General features: G+C 39.5%; 1 protein-coding gene across 1 annotated transcript in view; it reads right to left on the bottom strand.

Annotated features, from left to right (window-relative positions):
* Positions 1-11584, bottom strand: part of FGF2 (fibroblast growth factor 2) — a 40467-nt gene extending 28883 nt beyond the window's left edge. Inside the window, exons 1-5 of the transcript XR_006167752.1 lie at positions 11177-11584; positions 9199-9256; positions 7948-8038; positions 2378-2535; positions 1439-1625 (exon numbers count right to left, since the gene is read on the bottom strand). The gene's annotated coding sequence lies outside the window, so the exon portion shown is untranslated. The remainder of the gene's footprint in view (positions 1-1438; positions 1626-2377; positions 2536-7947; positions 8039-9198; positions 9257-11176) is intronic.
* Positions 11585-13832: the final 2248 nt, after the last annotated feature.

The raw sequence follows: 13832 nt of genomic DNA, 5'->3' as shown, positions 1-13832 counted from the left end.
CGGCCTGGCCCCGCTCGGCTCCTGGCCCCTCGCGGCCCGGCCCGGGAGCTGCGCAACGCCGCTGCCGGCCGCCGGGATGGAGGCAGGAGGGCGGCGGGCAGAAGAGCGGCGGCTGCGGGCTCCCCGCGGCACCGGGCTGCCCCCGCCCCCGCCCGCCTCGCTCCACTCTGCGCCCGGGGGCCGTCCCGGGGGCGGGGGCCGCTGGCTGCCGGGGCACCGGGCGGGGACACGGGGGCGGCGGGGCCGCTCCGGCGGTAGCGGGATGATGGGGCGAGGGAGAGGGCGGGCTGCGGGTCGGGCGGCGTCTCCCTTGGCTTTGAAGGGAGAAGTAAATCGGAGAGTTACGCGGCCGCTGTATTAAAATGCGTAAGTTTAAGAGAATAAACTTGCGTGGTGCTGTTCAAATCCGCACGGTGATCACCATTTCGCTTCTATACATGCACCACAGAGACAAACTCGCTCCGCTCCATTCAGTGGCAAATCGAGCACCTGTTACCTCCAAAAGCAACACAAGACAGCTGGAGGGGCCCTCCGGCAGCCTCACCGCTGTACCTAATGTGCACGTCCTTTACCATGCCACACCTCCCGGGTGTGAGGCAGACACCTCTGCACACACCTGCTCGGCACAGAGGCTGTTTCTGCAACGCCCAGCAGCAGCACACCCACACCTGTGCCTGGGAAGCTGGAAGAGCCTTCCTGTGTCCGAGGCAGCACAGCAGCCCTAGTCCTATCCCAACCCGTACAGCAGCATTGGTTTTTTGCATTCCGCAGAGCCAACATACTGCAGCTCACACTCAGACATGAACCAAAAGCAATATACATTGTCCAGCCTATGCTATTTCTGATAATATTTTGCTAGCCCAGAGTAGTTTTGTTGCTGGCCAGCGCTCCCCCAGGTCTGATCCCTCGCAAGCCATAAGTTGTAATTCATTTCCAGAATCGGTGACAGATGTGCTGTCCCCACACCCTCACTCTGGAGGCTGAATCACAAAGAAGGCAGCACAGGGAGCTCAGTGCAGCCTAGGGTGTCAGCTAGCCACCCCAGTCATGCTGCAGGAAGGGGGTTTTGGCCTTGCTCACCAGCATCCCCATCTTTATGTTCCTCAGCTCCTGCTTCTTGCTGCCCAGCCACTTCCGATGCTTTCTGCTACTTTTCTCTAAAATCTGAATGTTATCACAGAACCCAAGAGTTTTACAGCCTCAGCCAACAGCAGAGATACTCCTGGTTCCCCCTTGCTCTTCTTTTGCAACAGAAGTCGCATTCAGGACTTCTTTTGTCTACAAAATGTAGGTTCTTCCAATGTCCTCTTTCTAAGAAGGGGGAATTATACACATAGCTGAAGGGAAAGTGGGGAAAAAAGTATCATTCTTAAACCTACAAGAAGCTTTAACAAAATAGATGCTTTTCTAAAGAATAAATGTTCATAGATTTGCTTACCCATGGCTGATACTCTCTCATCAGGCCATATACATTCACACAGCACTCTACCATTGGGACTGAGGGATGGCACAGTCTAGGCAGGAGGCGACCTCATGCTGGGAGCACCCACGGCAGCACCTGTTAGCTGGCTGGAAGCCTGAATGCACGTTTTACAAGAGAGAGCCCTGACATACTCCAGATGCATCTGTAAAGAAGAATGGTAGAGACCAGCTCAGCAATGATAGGATGGCTCACCATTAATCAGCTCAAATCCCCTGCCAGGTGATCCTTTTAACAACTTGTGCAGCTCTAAGTGACCACCATTACAATGTATGGGGCTTAAGAGCACTTGAGAAACTTGGTATTGGGACTTACAGCTGTGTGACCTCAAAATAGACAACAGAGCTGACATTCTCTCAGCTATTTGTACTCACCTCAAGATCTGTCCCACTACTCTTTTTCTTTCTAATATATGTTTGGTTGTTGTTTTTTTTTGTTTTGTTTTGTTTTTTTTCCCCCCATTTCTCATCTTCAAATAGAAAACATGTCAGTTTTTATTTTCTCCACACTATTTTCTCCTGTACTCCAATCATGTAACATGGTCATTAATATTCCTCAAAACAATTTTGGCACTGGTATTTTCCTTTCTTGTGGCCTTGACCGTTACCCCCAGCACCACCCTTCCTTGGCTCAGATCTGGTGCACAATTACACCCATACAGCAACTTCCTCTCCACCCAAGCCATTAATTAGCCCTGTTTTCAACCCCCTTTACTCACATTCTCATGGCCTACTTACAATATAGTCCACGTTAGAATGCCTTGAACCCTACCTTTCTTCTACTTAAAAAGCAAATCTTAAAGCTCTGTTCTTTAGCCTGTTCCACTTATCTAAATTGTCTACCTTTCTGTATTTGTCTTGCATTGTTTAGCACACAGGGAGGTTTTTAACTGCATACCTCTTAGAGAGAAAAACCAGCTTTGTCCAGCACAGCTCTCATGCTCATGTATCATACTGAATGTGAGGTACTCTTAATGCACATCCAAACATGGCTTGTATTCAGTATATAATGCTCAAATTTTCTGGAGACTCTCAATAGCATCATCCTTAGAATACCTAAAAACAAAGAAAAAAACCTAATAACAACTATACAAACAACAAATTAAATAAGACATTTAGCCTTGTTACTGAAAAAAAAAAAAAAAAAAAAACCAACCTTGAGAAACACAAGACTAACCTCTCAGATTTTTTAGATTAAGGGTAACAAACTCCATCAGCTTTATTCCTTTATTTTTTAATTCTGAATCCAAAGTGCAAGACTCAGGTCTATGCCTTTGCCAGACTTCCTAGCAGGTACTACCATAAATCCTGCCATACCACAACCCCAAGAAATTTCAGTCCCCTTTTTATTTCCTTCATTGTGCTGGGACTGTGTGTGTGTTACCAACGCACTGTGCAGACATCACAAGGCTGCAGTCCATCTTTGAGAAGCATGAGAAAGATCTGATTGACCATAAAATTAAACCAAACAAACAAACAAAAAAAGCCCTCACTTTTTGCAAAGAAAATTAAAACTACTGGAAATTAACAGGACACGTGGACACCTCAACTACCTCCCCACCATTAAGACATGCCAGCGTATGGCTTGCATCAGCACAGCAGCAGGAAATGCCTCCAAGTATAAAAGATATATTACTGCTTAACTTTAAATATGTCTCTTTCCTTCAATGTCTGAGCATGAGTTTAAGAATTCAGTAGGAATTTATCCTCCAGAATGCTCACTCAGTTTCTTCAGCATCCACAGCTGATATTTCTACTGTGAGTCAAAATTCATTCTCGGGAGCTTATTCAGATGCTTCATCTGCTTTGTATGATGGAAGCATACAGCCACAGATCTTCCTCTAACAGTCTGAATTCATCTTCTAAGTGTTCATTACAATAAAATGCAGCCTCATTTTTTGCTCTCCTACTATTTTTAAGTGCAGTTTATTTCAAAAAGTTTCTGTATTTTAAGTATTAATTCATATTATTAATTGCCTGAGAAAGTCCTCTTGCACAGATATATTTTTTTCCATGCAACATAAGCTCAGCTTTTCATTTACTTTTCTGATGACTTTATAACACTTGCTATGCCTTTCTAAAAGAAAATTTTCCAAATATATGCTTAGTTCAAATACGACATATGGCCAAAGCTTTGTTTTGGGCTGTCTTTACAAATGGCTGATGTTGGAAATATAGCAGGCCAAGATGGCTGAAGATAAGAGGACTAACAAACCGATGAGGCTTAAATTGGAAGTAAATCAAGTTTGTTGTGGTCCAAAATGATTGCACTTGGAAAAAGAACTAGACTGTCTAGAAGCAGTGATAGCTGTTGCAGATGTAAGAATAAAGTAGTGACCTCAAACAAGAAATAATGTTCTAAAAAGAAACATTATGGAGGTTAAAGTTCAGAATCAGCAGTTACCATTCTCCCTCTAGTTTATATGCGTCTAGGATCTCTGTACCCACGTTACATACAGCAATACAACAAGTCAGCAAAATTACTCCAGAAAAAAAGCCAAATCAATTTAAAGTCAAGATTGAGAATATGCAAGAAAAAAAAATAATAATTTTTAAAAACAATCTGAAATCAAACTTGATTAAGTCAAAGAATGAGTTCACATTGGATTTCAAGGAAACCCACATTCGTTAAGATACAAAAATCCTTAGTATGAGCAATACTAAATCCACTTCTTTCTCACAGCACTACATTATAACTGTATATCATCATTTAGGCATTCACTGCTGCTGATCTCGTGCCACTGAAAAGGCAGGGGCTGGAAGGTCTCTGGTCCAGCTGCACTTCCTATCTGCACCACGGCCGTGGCTGAGCTGCCTCAGCACAAGCTCGAAGTCAAGGCAGTTTAATGTTAAGTTGGTAGTCCCACCACTTGTCCCAAAGCAACTGTCTCTGCTTATTACTCAGACACGTTAGTTTCATTACATCCAACCGCTCTGCTCAAACAAGGCTACTTAGATGTAAGTTGCAACAATTCTACTTGCAAGAGTTCTAAATATTGTCAGTATAAAGACTTCCACAACAGCTGAAGACTACTCTGGGAAAACACGTCTACCTCAGAGCATTACACAGCCTAACAAGCAATCAGGAAATAGTGGAAGATCTATGGCTGAATCTTTTTCCTCTTGTAACTTATTCTCTTGTCTTACAAATTTCCTAAGATTCAAAACTTCCATATGAGCTAATTCTGCAGCAAATCAAATCATTCGAAGGACTGCATATATAAAAATATAGGTGTAGATAGGGCACATATTCTTCCTGTTCACTAACATGTTGTAGTAGAAGGTCAAACTAATTTCAGGAGGAATACAGGAAAAAAAAAATACTATTCCCAAGGAACAGGAGTTACCACATTATGCAGCTTTTGTCATTTCACATTTAAGGGCAAGGAGAGATGAGATCAGCGAGATGTTACAAAATAAACATTATTAAAATTGTTTACTAAAATCGTTATTAAAATAACATTATGTTGTTCTACTATATCATGGATTTATTTTCTACCACTTGCTCAACTGAAATATTGTTCCGCATTACCTCTGTAGAACACATTAGCTGGCAGGTTGAAAACTTCTAGAACAAAGAAAACAAAACCCCAAATCTCTCTCTTGGTGACAATCTGTACTTGCTGATAGTATTCCAGAAGGCACGTCACAACTCTCCAGTTTGTTTTCTCTTTGTTTCAGCGCTGTTTCCATGGATCCCCAAACCTAGGCCCCTCTGTAGGGCTCCCCAGAGCACAACACCACACAGCAGCAGGTCACAGACCAAGCATCACATGCAGAACACAAACAGAATTCCAGTAGTAAGTTAACATGTTAAATCTACTGCAAACATAGTTCAGGATACTAGCACACGAGTATTTGGGGAAAGACAGGCCCTGGAACGCTATTATATATAAGTGCAAAGATATCAGGCAGTCTCATGCTGCATCAGCTTTTAGTTCTAGAAAGGGAGAAATATCCCCAACAAGTTTGAGAAACCATTTAGTGCTGGGATGGATGTAATTATTACTATTCCACCGCATCCCAATTCACCTATCCACACAATGGCTATCTTCAGTGAGAAGCTTTTTGGAGCTCTCCCTTTCATCAGCTATAAAATCACTCCTACGTGTCTGTAAGTTTAACATTATCACATACGAACCTATACTCCTTATAATATCTGAAGTTACAAGTACTGTAAGTGCAACTTAAGCCAACTGGCTGTTGTGAAACCTTGTTTGTTTCTTGGAGAGAAGCTCAGAGCATTTCTTTATGGCTGTTTAAAAAACTGTAATCTTCTGTCCACAGGCCAAAAAAGAATTTGTTTCCTGCCAAAAATAAATGACTTTCCCAATACTGTTCAGGCTATTACCTCAAACCTGGCTCACAATAGTTAACTTCCAGCCATTGGGAAGTTAAACTGCTCCGTGATCTGTCCATTTCTATGCAGAGGCAATATAGATTACATAAGAATCGTACTTAATTCATGTTCATTTCTCCCTCATTCCTGAATTAGCCTCCCTATTACAGCCTCACCAATTTTATCAAATACAATACTCAATGAAAATATTGAGAAAAATGTGGTCATCTTTGAGAACAAAATGAATAGTGAAAAGAGCCTCCATGTTGCCACATACTTCTTATCTCAGTGACATTAAACTGATGTGAAAATGGATTGTGCTTCTTCACCTCTAATAGAACTTCCATGTAAAGATATTGCTGTTTACAGACAAGACAGCAGATAATCTGCAAAATGACCAAAGAAGAACCTGCTCATACTTTATTATTTTTATGTTGTTTTGCTCTGAAGAAGCTGTATTTCTTGGCCAAAAAACCACCAGCGAATGCTGAAGAATTTTACTCCAACTTCACTGTGGCTGGCCAGCTACCAACTTTGTCCTGTTCAAATGCCAACTGTGTCATTCCAGCCATTTCATAGTTAAGATGGCATTTGGGAAAACTCTTCAGATCCCTACAAATCTATGCAAGAAAAGCTAACCTTGCCTTAAAAAGAATGTCGAAGGTGCAAACTTCAAGCAACAGAGACAGCGAGGTGAGAAGTTGGAGCTACAGGTGACATTACCATTCTGAGTCTTTTGTGCGACTCCTGGTCTGTTGGTGTTGTTAATCTGCCTTAACCTACAACTCACAAACTCTATTGACACCCAAAGTTAGTTATCAGCTGATAATGCAAAGGAAGCTGGGCCCACTAGCTTTGCCAGAGGCCACAGTTACATGATATTAAAAGTAAAGGGTTGTCTCTCACTCTACTGAGTAACAGTAGTTGGGGTCAACATATGCATGCCAGCAGTGTATTTCACTGTCTTACAACAGAAGCCAAATGGAAAGGCTCTGTAATCCTCTGGAGACCCAGGAATAAAAACTAGGAGGACACTGAAATAGGCATAGACTTGTCTTCCTTTCTTTTCTCTGATCCACCCTCCACCTCCAGCCTGTCTCATCTCCTCATCCTTTGTCCCCACCCTGTTCCTTTCCCATCCTCTGCTTTCAGTCGCAGGTTTCTAGCCTGTTTCTAAATCTTTCCTCAGCACTCATGCCAAGCTCTGTCTTCTGGATTACTTCTCCTCTGCATCTCACTATGGCTCCTAGCCATCTGCTCCATAGCTAGGTTTTCTTTCTCCATTTCTTCTTAATTCCTGCTTCTGTTTTTGAAGCTTAAAGCCTATGTTCTCATTCTCCAGCCAATTCTTGTAACTCTATAGCCTAGTTTTCCCATAAACTTTCCCCCTTCTTTATCTTAACAATTTTTCTCCTCCCAGTAGTTCCACCTCCCTATATTTCACTCTCCCCCAGTCCCATCTGATTAGGAATCACCATCACCTGCCTAGGTAGTGCACTTATCGTTTACAACAGTTTTCCCAGCTACAAAATAGGGCTAACATCACTGATCTAACTGACCAGGTAGCACTGGACATTTCACAGCCAGCTCTGGTGGGAGCCCTGCTCCCCAGACCACTGTCCTCAGAATGCAAAGGTAGGGTTCCGAGAAAAAGAAAGGCTGGTTTGGCCACTTTCCTTTCAGCTATTTTCTAGCCCTTCAATATAGAAGTTCTAATTGAAGTCATTCTGAAGCATCGGGACCAGTTTAAGAATTATATATTAAAAAAAAAAAAAAAAAAAAAAAAAAAAAAAGTCAGTCACAAGGCTTCCTCAAAGGTAAAACAAGATGAAGCTTCAACTGTTCAGTTTCAAATATGCATGAACTCCAGTCTGACAAAAAGGCAGGAAAACTGAAATCATTTTTAAATCACATCCCTTACTTCAAAACCTTCCTTCTTCAAGAAGATACTATTGCATAGAATTCTCAGCAACTGCAGCCAGCGTTGATGATTCCCTTAATTAATTGTGTTACATATCTTTTATGTCAGTTTCTCCTAATATGAAATTTGGCTTTTCTTTTACTGATTTCTTATCCATTGTTGCACTTCATACTGTTGATGTTGAAATACAAACAAACAGGACACTCACCTCCAAGGTATTAGTCTCCTCTTATGACATCAGTGTGTAGGCTGTGCAAAAATCAAGGCATCTGTTAGTCACTCGCACCATCTGTGTGGGCCTGTAGAAATGAAGATGTAATCTCTCATATGGTTTTATACAAAACAGCAACAATCCATATTCAGCTGCTCAGATTAAATGGATCCCTGGAGGAACATCAGCCTGCCAGAGCGTGTGCTTGTGGGTGTCAGCTGTTGGGGGTCAACTCTTCAAAACACAGTGATGAAAAACTTCTTGTTTGTCCAGAAAATAAATTTGAGGGTGGTGGTAGTCAGTTTCACAGACTACAGTTTGTTAGCCAAACTATGCCGGCATTAAGTAGCATTTAAAAATCTCAGGGCCAACATCCTTTCTCAGTTTTACTGATATAAGAAAATTTGTTCTGGGATGATCTAAATACAAGAAAGGAGAAAGTGATGATATCATTCCTTTTAGGTTTTGTCTTCCCTGGCCTGTCCGGAACTACCACCATGCTGTTCCTCACAGCAGGGAACACAGAGCTTACTGTGCAAAGGGAAAGTCAGCAGGTCTACATATGTCTCACTGCACAGCAAGAAGCCAGCAGAGGGAAGACAAGAAATGCACAGGACATACCTCCAGGCTACCTCACCTATTTGTTTGGAATTTAAGATAACATTCTTTTTTGACTCACACCCTTCAAATAGCACCTCTCCGGAAGCCTATAAGGCATTATTAGTCACTGAATAATGCTTCTCCTTTCTCCTTTATATACTGTAAGCTACTTTTTTGGACATTTTTTCTTTTTTAACATACCAAACTCTGATATTTATTTTCAGATTAAGAATATAGTTTATTACTAAACAAATTTGTTTCTCTGTTAGTGTTTTTATACTAGTGGCTAGTTTCAAAACACTTGACAATCTGTGTTATCATCCTGCATGTTCAAGTACAGCATATTACATATGATCTTGTCAGGTCACAAGTTAGAAACTTCAGACCAAGATTCTCCAATATCCCCCTTTTTTTTTCCCCACCACTTCATCTGCTTTCTTTTCAGAGAATAGCACTGCTAGCACTTCCACCCCAAGTTACTGGTAAACAATGCACAAAACAATTACAATGAATTCTGTGGCTCTCAAAAGTCAATTCATTTTCTTTCTAAATGAGAAATCAATAATGCTCATCTAAACTCCACAGAAAAATAAGTTAGTGCATGAATTTCTAGTTTCAGCAGATCTGTTAAGAAACTGAAAATCTTACTAGAAGAGAATTGTACAAGTGCTTGAAAACATCTTGAAGCTTTCTTCCGAGAGGAGTTCTGTAAAGGAACAGTCCCAAAGTCAAAGAAGGTACAGGGACCATCTCCACAGTCCTGATAAACTCACCAGGGACACAGATGAGCATAAATACTTTTTCCAGTTGTGCCTGCAAAACGGAGAACATTACAGAAAAGCAGAGAATCGTAACTTTTAAGAAACAAAAGATTCTGCAATTGTGAGAGAAGAGGAATGCAGTTTGTCATCTTATCCCAGGAGTCACCAGAAAGGCAGGAGTCAGGTTTCCAGAATATTAGATACTCAGTTAAAAAAAAAAAAAAAAAAAAAAGATGAACCTGCTAAATACAGCCCAGGAGCATTGTGTTACTAAAGCCAGAAAATAACCTTTTGTTATGTTGTTGTTGATTTTTTTTCCCCTTCTTTTTCTTTTCCTTTCCTGTAGTCATCCTTGTTTCTTAGTTTGCTACATCTAACAGCAGGTGCCCTCCTCTGGTTTCCAGAATAGGTCTCCCAGCTCCGTGACAGCAAATAGATGAAACAGTTAAAAGTATCATAAAAAAAAAAAAAAAAAAAAAAAAAAACAACCAGATAACAGAGAGGGAAAAATACACATATTTCTTCCATTTATTCCCATATAAGGAACAAGTTGCTGCCAATGAGCCTATAGCCACTAAAAGGCTCAATATAACGTCAGAGTCATTTCATTGGAAAATCAGGTTAGTCATCTAATAAAATCTGTGATTACATTAAACAAATAGTTCAACTAGTATTTTGAACTAATTTGATTCCATGTTTAAAATCGTTTAAAACAGCCATGTTTAAAACAGCCAAGTGTTACACGACAGAGATACACGATTAGTAAATGTTCCAATGGGTCGATTGGATCTATTCAGGAGCACTATTTAAAGCCTTTTTTCAGTCTTGCAAGGTAACTACGATTAAATTCACTTCACTGGAGTGGTTAGCTTGATGACAACACACTTTAAGTAAAATCTTTTCTGTTGCTCTTCCTTAAACTTTTATGTTCATCACTGAGCATTACTTACTTCCAAAGTTACTTTCCATTTTGCTTGTTTTCTGAAATGTTCCATTCCCAGACAACAACTCCCATGGTCCCCAAATTAAGCATTTAAAATTGCAGTGCTGAGATGCACCTCGATCCAAGTCCTTTAAAGATCTACTGAACTCTATCAATCTATTCATCATGGAAGCAATAGGTTTTAAGACATTTCTGTCAGTTCTTACTAGATGTTCTGACCCTATCCATCACATATGTGTAACAGCTTGGTTCTAGGACAGCAAAGAGAATTGAATAATTATATGAAAGAAACGCTGATGAAATGATTTCCATAAAAGAATTATAGTCAGCATAATTAGCAGCTTTATCCAGTTATTTTAAAGCAATTGTACTTAACAGATGGATGTAATTTTCCATAAGAAGAAAAAACAGAAAGTGGCCCCTGAAATTTTACGAAGGCGTGAGCAAGTACTCCATTGCTGCCACACGTCCAAAACACAATGTCCTTGTAGAGGTATAGGTACAAAAACTATATTATGGTGCCACATGTGAAGTGGTAACAAAATTAGTACTTTTGATTGTTAAAATTAATAAAGCAGGTTACCTTTGTTCTTATATTCACCCACCAAAATAGATCAGCACAAATAGTCTCTAACTTCAATCTTCTTAGGCCAACTTTATGTAAGGCTTATTAAAATAAATATATATATTTAACATATATTATGATGTTTGGATTAGTACCATGTGAGATAATTAGAAAAACAATTATATTACACTTAAACACAAGGCTCTTTTCCAGTATGGTTACACAAAAGAAAGGCAAATCATGCTGTAAACATAGAAATGAAAACACCAGAACAAACTGTATGCAATTAACTTAGCTGACCATATGGAAGTGGTCAGAATTCAAATGAATATAAACAAAGAAACTGCATTTGCTTACCTTGTGTCTGAATTTGATCTATTGGCTGAAGTATATGAAAAGCAATAGTACTGGGAGCAACTTAGCTGTAATCCCTGCTCCACTGTAGTTAACTTGACTGTTGTTGACTTCACATCTGCAGAAGATCAAGCTAAGGACAGTCAAGAATTCCCCCACTTTTAAAAGCATTATCTCCAATATATCATAAATTAAAGGTAAGGCACAGACATCAGATCCTAACTGCCTTCTAAAGAAGAAATGTTCATCAGATCTTTACTAGGTAAATTCAGTTGTTGAAAAGAAATCTTTAAGAATGTGCAATCAAATAAAGCAGCATAAAGAATAAGCACAAGTCAGAGGAGAGTTACACACAGCAAATAAATTCTGTTCATACTGATATGCACAAGGCATGCTTTTCACTCATTAGGACACATTTTGAGGTTTTCAAATCTTTCTGCTCAGTAGAAATCACTGCACGTCCACTGCCCATAGAAAGTCAATGATTCAAACCCAGTGATAACCTCAATTTATTTATTTATTTATTTTTGGTAAGAGACCTAATTCATGAGAAGAGAAAAACAACAGCCGTTCTTTTTGACACTGTATCTGTTGCTGGCCCTTCTGCAGATACAGCTGCCTTTTGCATGGGAGTGATAACATGCTACAGGTTAGAGTAAAGATGCAACCATAACAACTTTCCATTTACCTCCCTTTGGTGCATTGTTACCTTGCTGATTATCAGTTCCCATGAGTTAGGGAAAGAAGACATTTTTCTAAGGACTATGGCTACAGCCAATGGAAAGCATAAACAAGCAAAAGCCTTTTGGTACGCCCAACTTCCTCCCTCAGACAGATAGACATCATTTTTTTTAGATGAGACACAATCTATCAACCCACAAAACAAAATTAAAAGGCAACAACAATTAGTTCACTGCTAACACCAGCCAATTTATGTAATATCCTTTTACTCAGCATTTCGTATCTATTTCAGGATGAAAAATCTGAAGAATCTCAATAAAGTGTCTCCGGGGAATTGAAAGTAGGGAATTGAAAGTCAGTTGTACTCACGGTCCTTCTCCAGTCATGGCTACTGTTGGCTGCTTGATAGTCTTTATGTTACATCAGGGTTACTTCACTACCAGTGAATAAGGAGGCCTTTATTTCATTAGAATCAGCAATGCAATTAGTGTTAACGTGCTTTAATTGTTATTAACAGCAGCTGTAATTTTAAGTTGACTGAGCACAAATGGTTTGTGCTGCTGCTGTTGACATTATTCCATGAGGCACACAGAAGAATTAACTCCAGAACCCACTTTGTCCAGAGAATCATTTTACAGATGGCAAGGGGTCAGAAAGTACAGACTGAATGATAGCAGTACTATGACTTACTGCTTTAACACACCTAGGAAATAAAGGAAAAGCTGAGAGTGTGGAGGTGAACAGGCTGGACATAATACCAATTTCTTCCCCAGAGAGCCTTTTTAGTAAAGAAATATGTTGGCAGTACACTTGCATCACCTTGAAACAGGACTAAGAACCTTCCCTGTTCAGTCAAGAAATAGAACCTTTGTCACTACTGTACGATGCCCTTCTAATATGTATGTATGTATGTATTATATATATTTAAACATTTATTTCAGAACTCCATTCCCCTGCTCTTTCCAGAAAAATGAGCAGCAGCAAGCTGTTATGATTGCTGCAGCTTTGTTTAAATAAGAAAACTGGAAGAAAACAGAAGAAATGTCAGTTAACTAGCTTACAACTGGAAACAAAATATAATATGATCCAAACAAAGCTTATAAGACACATCAGATATCAGAACTCTGAAATTAAATTATATTTTTATGGTATCAAAATAAGAAAATATTAAGATTGAAGTTTGAAACTCAAATTACATTTGCTTTTACAGAAATTGTTTGCCACATACACCCTTAGTGATTTAGAACAGCCATGGAAAATTCAGTTGATTAGTCTTCTTTTAAAAGCCATTGGTTTTCACTCCTATTTGAGGCTCTTCATTCAGTTTTCCTTACTCAAAAGTTCTTAGTAATTTACCATATGATTAAGACAATATATACAGTGGACAAGATATTTTAAAAATCCTTTTGAAAGTCCCAATAATTTTGTAATGTTTGGATGTTCATAAAGGATCTGACCTACAGGAAGAAAGCTTATTCTGGATAGTACTATCATAGTCATCCACAATTATAATGAATATCTATGGCTTTGATGAAGAAAGATCTACTTAACATATGGATCTAACCTGAAAAACAGTGGGTAACATTTCCCTCAAAAAGCTAAAGGTGTGTGTAGAAAATAAAACCTGTATCGGGTTTCCATGAAAGAAAATGTTCTGCAGTAATCATAAACATAACGTCAGCATCCATTTCATTTATTTACAAGATTTGAGATCTTTCCATGGCTTTTCTTTTTCAGTAACTAAAGTTTCCATCTGTTACTCTTGCTCCTCCTGGAAATGCAGCAGTAAATGATCATAAAAATTGTTATGAAGAACAGTGTATACCACTTTCCAGAACAGAAGGCACATTTCTACATGTCATAATAGTAGAATAAATGACATACCATTTGCAGTGTCTCTAAAAAGACTGAGAACTCCAGAGCTGCAGTAAATTTCCCTGAATTCTGCACAAGTCTCCTTTGACTGAAATATGGAGCC

This window comes from Centrocercus urophasianus, unplaced genomic scaffold, assembly GCF_019232065.1.
Source record: "Centrocercus urophasianus isolate 14NV4802_14NV808 unplaced genomic scaffold, USGS_Curo_1.0 seq_13, whole genome shotgun sequence".
NCBI classification, from domain to species: Eukaryota; Metazoa; Chordata; class Aves; order Galliformes; family Phasianidae; genus Centrocercus; species Centrocercus urophasianus.
The sequence above is the reverse complement of the archived record's forward strand: the minus strand, read 5'-3'. Positions and strand labels throughout refer to the sequence as shown.